Raw genomic sequence first — 7,867 nt, 5'->3', positions numbered from 1 at the left:
AAGCCATCTCCTCCGACCCGGGGCCCCTCCACATCCCTTCCGATCCCGGGTTCCTGCCGGCCTCCCGGGGCGTTTCTCCCAGGCAGGCCTTCGCGGCCACTACACGGGGCTGAGCACTCGAGTCCTCGGGCGTCACGGGGCCCGCGGCCACGCCAAGCACGCACGACTCCCGGGTCTCGTCTGCTCCTGGGTGCCCTGGGCCTCTTCCCTGTGCCGCTGCTGGGTCTTGTGCCCCTGCTTGGCCTCCTTCAGACCCGGCCACGTGCTACAGGATCGTGCCAGCAGAACTGGCCCTGGCTGAGCCCCGTACCCACCCTCCTGCCATCCCTGGCCCTGCTAGCAAATGGCAGAGATCCTCTGGCCTCCGAGCCCAGACAAAAATCCTGATGCAGTTGGCCGAGGGGCCGCAAACCAAGGCTTCGCTTGTTCCCGCTCAGGCCCCAGCCATACCCTCTTGTCCTTCGGCTGCTCGTGTGTGGGGTGGGGGAGAGGAGGGTGCGTCCCCGTGCGTGCGTGCGTGGTCTGGGTGTCTCTGCGTGGTGTGTGTGTGTGTGTGTGTGTGTGTGTTAGATGCCGTGCCTGGTGTAGGTGGGGAAGAGCAAGCCCTCACGCACAGAGCCCCATCACACACTGGGGCCGGGCCGAGGGGGTCAATCTGCTCGGCCTGATTGCGTTGGGCATACATTGCAGAAGGTGGGTTTTCCAAGGCGGAGCAGAGGGTCCCGGCACCTGAGGTTGTCCACGGGGAGAATGTCTGTTCCACGGGGGCAAGCGGTCCCTTCCGTCGTGCCCAAGCCCATGTGACCCCGAAGGCCAGGTGGCCCCGGTCCTTGAGCTGACTGAGGAGTGCTTTGAGACCCGGAGGGTGGCACAGGCGACTGGGCGCCAGCGGCGGCCCTCCCTCCCTTTGAGCGGGACGGGGAGCTGCCGCTGGCATCCGGAGCTCTGGCGGCCTGCGCCCTCTGTCCCTGTGACCGCAGGCTCTGCCGTGGGAGGCGGGATCCCACGTAGAGGTCGCGCGCTGGCTGCCCTGTCTTGGGTTGAGCGACGGAGCGCGACGTGGAGCAGCACCCGACTGAGGCTCCCTGCTTCTCTGTCCCCTGGCGTCTTGCCCTGGACCCAGTGCACCACCTTGTGGCGAGCCCAGGTGTGGCGCGTCCCGCTGTGGGGCCCGCTGGGGTGCAGGACCCACTTTCTCATGGCTTCCGCACGTCCCTCCCCGCCCGCCTGGAGGGCAGTTGGGGAGCGGTCCCCAACGTGGCCTGGGACCAACCTCGCTGGTGACCCGTGTCGCGGGCGCGCGCCCCAGGAGAGTGTGGGGAGGGGAGAGGATTCGGGGACGTAGCTGTGAGGATTCGGTGTGCGTGGGTCTGGCGGGTGGCCCGGACGGGGTCGGGGTCGTGGTCACGGTGGGTCGTTGTGGTGGTGGTGGTGGTGGTGGTGCTGGGGGTGGTGGTGGTGGTGGGGGGGGTGGTGGCGAAGTCCCCGAAGACAAAAGGAGCAGCGAGGGAGGGAGGAGCAAAAGCCTACAGCACCCGGTATTCCCAGGCGGTCTCCCATCCAAGTACTAACCAGGCCCGACCCTGCTTAGCTTCCGAGATCAGACGAGATCGGGCGCGTTCAGGGTGGTATGGCCGTAGACGCTAGCCGCCGCCTCCAGGAGCCCCAAGAGCCTGCCGAGGGCCCCGGCGTGCGTCTCCACGCTGCTCTCCTGGCACGGCTGGGAGTCCGGGTGGGGGCTGGCAGCCCGGGGCCAGCGGCCAGAGGCCCCGCGCGCCTGCTCGGGCAGCCGGTCTCGCCCAGGTGGCCGCTGGGTGGCTTTCTTCCCGAGGTGTCCTGCTGCCAGGACGAGGGTCAAGTTTTCTCGGGGGAAAATTTCTCAGTGCTCTCGGGCGCTTGTTCTTCTGGGAATGTCCACTGCTGTGGCCAAGGCGGGGGACGCACAGCTCGGGCCAGGGCAAGCAGCCGCCCTCCTCCGTCGCCTCCTGGAGCCGTATCCTTGGGTGGGTGCGTGGCTCCCAGCGGAGGTCTCGGGGACCCTTCCGGTCCTCTTCGTCCGGAAAGCGCCACTGCCCCTCCAGCCCATCAGGAAAACGGCAGCCGCGCCCTTCGCCGACCCGCTCCGCCCTCCTCCACACTCAGGGCCTGGGGCTGCGGGGCTGAATCGTGAGGCTTTCCAGCCCAGGACTTCACCTCTGGCCCCTTTCACACCCGGGATCTTGGGAAGAAGAAACAAAACCAAACACAGCCAAAGCCATCTCCTCCGACCCGGGGCCCCTCCACATCCCTTCCGATCCCGGGTTCCTGCCGGCCTCCCGGGGCGTTTCTCCCAGGCAGGCCTTCGCGGCCACTACACGGGGCTGAGCACTCGAGTCCTCGGGCGTCACGGGGCCCGCGGCCACGCCAAGCACGCACGACTCCCGGGTCTCGTCTGCTCCTGGGTGCCCTGGGCCTCTTCCCTGTGCCGCTGCTGGGTCTTGTGCCCCTGCTTGGCCTCCTTCAGACCCGGCCCCGTGCTACGCGGCCACGTGCTACAGGATCGTGCCAGCAGAACTGGCCCTGGCTGAGCCCCGTACCCACCCTCCTGCCATCCCTGGCCCTGCTAGCAAATGGCAGAGATCCTCTGGCCTCCGAGCCCAGACAAAAATCCTGATGCAGTTGGCCGAGGGGCCGCAAACCAAGGCTTCGCTTGTTCCCGCTCAGGCCCCAGCCATACCCTCTTGTCCTTCGGCTGCTCGTGTGTGGGGTGGGGGAGAGGAGGGTGCGTCCCCGTGCGTGCGTGCGTGGTCTGGGTGTCTCTGCGTGGTGTGTGTGTGTGTGTGTGTGTGTGTTAGATGCCGTGCCTGGTGTAGGTGGGGAAGAGCAAGCCCTCACGCACAGAGCCCCATCACACACTGGGGCCGGGCCGAGGGGGTCAATCTGCTCGGCCTGATTGCGTTGGGCATACATTGCAGAAGGTGGGTTTTCCAAGGCGGAGCAGAGGGTCCCGGCACCTGAGGTTGTCCACGGGGAGAATGTCTGTTCCACGGGGGCAAGCGGTCCCTTCCGTCGTGCCCAAGCCCATGTGACCCCGAAGGCCAGGTGGCCCCGGTCCTTGAGCTGACTGAGGAGTGCTTTGAGACCCGGAGGGTGGCACAGGTGACTGGGCGCCAGCGGCGGCCCTCCCTCCCTTTGAGCGGGACGGGGAGCTGCCGCTGGCATCCGGAGCTCTGGCGGCCTGCGCCCTCTGTCCCTGTGACCGCAGGCTCTGCCGTGGGAGGCGGGATCCCACGTAGAGGTCGCGCGCTGGCTGCCCTGTCTTGGGTTGAGCGACGGAGCGCGACGTGGAGCAGCACCCGACTGAGGCTCCCTGCTTCTCTGTCCCCTGGCGTCTTGCCCTGGACCCAGTGCACCACCTTGTGGCGAGCCCAGGTGTGGCGCGTCCCGCTGTGGGGCCCGCTGGGGTGCAGGACCCACTTTCTCATGGCTTCCGCACGTCCCTCCCCGCCCGCCTGGAGGGCAGTTGGGGAGCGGTCCCCAACGTGGCCTGGGACCAACCTCGCTGGTGACCCGTGTCGCGGGCACGCGCCCCAGGAGAGTGTGGGGAGGGGAGAGGATTCGGGGACGTAGCTGTGAGGATTCGGTGTGCGTGGGTCTGGCGGGTGGCCCGGACGGGGTCGGGGTCGTGGTCACGGTGGGTCGTTGTGGTGGTGGTGGTGGTGGTGGTGCTGGGGGTGGTGGTGGTGGTGGGGGGGGTGGTGGCGAAGTCCCCGAAGACAAAAGGAGCAGCGAGGGAGGGAGGAGCAAAAGCCTACAGCACCCGGTATTCCCAGGCGGTCTCCCATCCAAGTACTAACCAGGCCCGACCCTGCTTAGCTTCCGAGATCAGACGAGATCGGGCGCGTTCAGGGTGGTATGGCCGTAGACGCTAGCCGCCGCCTCCGGGAGCCCCAAGAGCCTGCCGAGGGCCCCGGCGTGCGTCTCCACGCTGCTCTCCTGGCACGGCTGGGAGTCCGGGTGGGGGCTGGCAGCCCGGGGCCAGCGGCCAGAGGCCCCGCGCGCCTGCTCGGGCAGCCGGTCTCGCCCAGGTGGCCGCTGGGTGGCTTTCTTCCCGAGGTGTCCTGCTGCCAGGACGAGGGTCAAGTTTTCTCGGGGGAAAATTTCTCAGTGCTCTCGGGCGCTTGTTCTTCTGGGAATGTCCACTGCTGTGGCCAAGGCGGGGGACGCACAGCTCGGGCCAGGGCAAGCAGCCGCCCTCCTCCGTCGCCTCCTGGAGCCGTATCCTTGGGTGGGTGCGTGGCTCCCAGCGGAGGTCTCGGGGACCCTTCCGGTCCTCTTCGTCCGGAAAGTGCCACTGCCCCTCCAGCCCATCAGGAAAACGGCAGCCGCGCCCTTCGCCGACCCGCTCCGCCCTCCTCCACACTCAGGGCCTGGGGCTGCGGGGCTGAATCGTGAGGCTTTCCAGCCCAGGACTTCACCTCTGGCCCCTTTCACACCCGGGATCTTGGGAAGAAGAAACAAAACCAAACACAGCCAAAGCCATCTCCTCCGACCCGGGGCCCCTCCACATCCCTTCCGATCCCGGGTTCCTGCCGGCCTCCCGGGGCGTTTCTCCCAGGCAGGCCTTCGCGGCCACTACACGGGGCTGAGCACTCGAGTCCTCGGGCGTCACGGGGCCCGCGGCCACGCCAAGCACGCACGACTCCCGGGTCTCGTCTGCTCCTGGGTGCCCTGGGCCTCTTCCCTGTGCCGCTGCTGGGTCTTGTGCCCCTGCTTGGCCTCCTTCAGACCCGGCCCCGTGCTACGCGGCCACGTGCTACAGGATCGTGCCAGCAGAACTGGCCCTGGCTGAGCCCCGTACCCACCCTCCTGCCATCCCTGGCCCTGCTAGCAAATGGCAGAGATCCTCTGGCCTCCGAGCCCAGACAAAAATCCTGATGCAGTTGGCCGAGGGGCCGCAAACCAAGGCTTCGCTTGTTCCCGCTCAGGCCCCAGCCATACCCTCTTGTCCTTCGGCTGCTCGTGTGTGGGGTGGGGGAGAGGAGGGTGCGTCCCCGTGCGTGCGTGCGTGGTCTGGGTGTCTCTGCGTGGTGTGTGTGTGTGTGTGTGTGTGTGTGTTAGATGCCGTGCCTGGTGTAGGTGGGGAAGAGCAAGCCCTCACGCACAGAGCCCCATCACACACTGGGGCCGGGCCGAGGGGGTCAATCTGCTCGGCCTGATTGCGTTGGGCATACATTGCAGAAGGTGGGTTTTCCAAGGCGGAGCAGAGGGTCCCGGCACCTGAGGTTGTCCACGGGGAGAATGTCTGTTCCACGGGGGCAAGCGGTCCCTTCCGTCGTGCCCAAGCCCATGTGACCCCGAAGGCCAGGTGGCCCCGGTCCTTGAGCTGACTGAGGAGTGCTTTGAGACCCGGAGGGTGGCACAGGCGACTGGGCGCCAGCGGCGGCCCTCCCTCCCTTTGAGCGGGACGGGGAGCTGCCGCTGGCATCCGGAGCTCTGGCGGCCTGCGCCCTCTGTCCCTGTGACCGCAGGCTCTGCCGTGGGAGGCGGGATCCCACGTAGAGGTCGCGCGCTGGCTGCCCTGTCTTGGGTTGAGCGACGGAGCGCGACGTGGAGCAGCACCCGACTGAGGCTCCCTGCTTCTCTGTCCCCTGGCGTCTTGCCCTGGACCCAGTGCACCACCTTGTGGCGAGCCCAGGTGTGGCGCGTCCCGCTGTGGGGCCCGCTGGGGTGCAGGACCCACTTTCTCATGGCTTCCGCACGTCCCTCCCCGCCCGCCTGGAGGGCAGTTGGGGAGCGGTCCCCAACGTGGCCTGGGACCAACCTCGCTGGTGACCCGTGTCGCGGGCGCGCGCCCCAGGAGAGTGTGGGGAGGGGAGAGGATTCGGGGACGTAGCTGTGAGGATTCGGTGTGCGTGGGTCTGGCGGGTGGCCCGGACGGGGTCGGGGTCGTGGTCACGGTGGGTCGTTGTGGTGGTGGTGGTGGTGGTGGTGCTGGGGGTGGTGGTGGTGGTGGGGGGGGTGGTGGCGAAGTCCCCGAAGACAAAAGGAGCAGCGAGGGAGGGAGGAGCAAAAGCCTACAGCACCCGGTATTCCCAGGCGGTCTCCCATCCAAGTACTAACCAGGCCCGACCCTGCTTAGCTTCCGAGATCAGACGAGATCGGGCGCGTTCAGGGTGGTATGGCCGTAGACGCTAGCCGCCGCCTCCAGGAGCCCCAAGAGCCTGCCGAGGGCCCCGGCGTGCGTCTCCACGCTGCTCTCCTGGCACGGCTGGGAGTCCGGGTGGGGGCTGGCAGCCCGGGGCCAGCGGCCAGAGGCCCCGCGCGCCTGCTCGGGCAGCCGGTCTCGCCCAGGTGGCCGCTGGGTGGCTTTCTTCCCGAGGTGTCCTGCTGCCAGGACGAGGGTCAAGTTTTCTCGGGGGAAAATTTCTCAGTGCTCTCGGGCGCTTGTTCTTCTGGGAATGTCCACTGCTGTGGCCAAGGCGGGGGACGCACAGCTCGGGCCAGGGCAAGCAGCCGCCCTCCTCCGTCGCCTCCTGGAGCCGTATCCTTGGGTGGGTGCGTGGCTCCCAGCGGAGGTCTCGGGGACCCTTCCGGTCCTCTTCGTCCGGAAAGCGCCACTGCCCCTCCAGCCCATCAGGAAAACGGCAGCCGCGCCCTTCGCCGACCCGCTCCGCCCTCCTCCACACTCAGGGCCTGGGGCTGCGGGGCTGAATCGTGAGGCTTTCCAGCCCAGGACTTCACCTCTGGCCCCTTTCACACCCGGGATCTTGGGAAGAAGAAACAAAACCAAACACAGCCAAAGCCATCTCCTCCGACCCGGGGCCCCTCCACATCCCTTCCGATCCCGGGTTCCTGCCGGCCTCCCGGGGCATTTCTCCCAGGCAGGCCTTCGCGGCCACTACACGGGGCTGAGCACTCGAGTCCTCGGGCGTCACGGGGCCCGCGGCCACGCCAAGCACGCACGACTCCCGGGTCTCGTCTGCTCCTGGGTGCCCTGGGCCTCTTCCCTGTGCCGCTGCTGGGTCTTGTGCCCCTGCTTGGCCTCCTTCAGACCCGGCCCCGTGCTACGCGGCCACGTGCTACAGGATCGTGCCAGCAGAACTGGCCCTGGCTGAGCCCCGTACCCACCCTCCTGCCATCCCTGGCCCTGCTAGCAAATGGCAGAGATCCTCTGGCCTCCGAGCCCAGACAAAAATCCTGATGCAGTTGGCCGAGGGGCCGCAAACCAAGGCTTCGCTTGTTCCCGCTCAGGCCCCAGCCATACCCTCTTGTCCTTCGGCTGCTCGTGTGTGGGGTGGGGGAGAGGAGGGTGCGTCCCCGTGCGTGCGTGCGTGGTCTGGGTGTCTCTGCGTGGTGTGTGTGTGTGTGTGTGTGTGTGTTAGATGCCGTGCCTGGTGTAGGTGGGGAAGAGCAAGCCCTCACGCACAGAGCCCCATCACACACTGGGGCCGGGCCGAGGGGGTCAATCTGCTCGGCCTGATTGCGTTGGGCATACATTGCAGAAGGTGGGTTTTCCAAGGCGGAGCAGAGGGTCCCGGCACCTGAGGTTGTCCACGGGGAGAATGTCTGTTCCACGGGGGCAAGCGGTCCCTTCCGTCGTGCCCAAGCCCATGTGACCCCGAAGGCCAGGTGGCCCCGGTCCTTGAGCTGACTGAGGAGTGCTTTGAGACCCGGAGGGTGGCACAGGCGACTGGGCGCCAGCGGCGGCCCTCCCTCCCTTTGAGCGGGACGGGGAGCTGCCGCTGGCATCCGGAGCTCTGGCGGCCTGCGCCCTCTGTCCCTGTGACCGCAGGCTCTGCCGTGGGAGGCGGGATCCCACGTAGAGGTCGCGCGCTGGCTGCCCTGTCTTGGGTTGAGCGACGGAGGGCGACGTGGAGCAGCACCC

The 7,867-nt window shown here is 67.7% G+C and overlaps 3 non-coding genes across 3 annotated transcripts; all 3 read right to left on the bottom strand.

The window, feature by feature from the left end:
* Positions 1–1,523: 1,523 nt before the first annotated feature.
* Positions 1,524–1,642, bottom strand: LOC141412113 (5S ribosomal RNA). The gene has a single exon (XR_012436952.1). It is a non-coding gene; the product is annotated as a 5S ribosomal RNA (ribosomal RNA).
* Positions 1,643–3,787: 2,145 nt separating this feature from the next.
* On the bottom strand, positions 3,788–3,906 carry LOC141412112 (5S ribosomal RNA). Its single transcript, XR_012436951.1, has one exon. It is a non-coding gene; the product is annotated as a 5S ribosomal RNA (ribosomal RNA).
* A 2,147-nt stretch (positions 3,907–6,053) lies between these two features.
* Positions 6,054–6,172, bottom strand: LOC141412111 (5S ribosomal RNA). Its single transcript, XR_012436950.1, has one exon. It is a non-coding gene; the product is annotated as a 5S ribosomal RNA (ribosomal RNA).
* Positions 6,173–7,867: the final 1,695 nt, after the last annotated feature.

The sequence above is a fragment of the Castor canadensis genome, chromosome 10, assembly GCF_047511655.1.
Source record: "Castor canadensis chromosome 10, mCasCan1.hap1v2, whole genome shotgun sequence".
NCBI lineage: Eukaryota > Metazoa > Chordata > Mammalia > Rodentia > Castoridae > Castor > Castor canadensis.
This window is presented reverse-complemented; position numbering and strand designations above follow the sequence as displayed.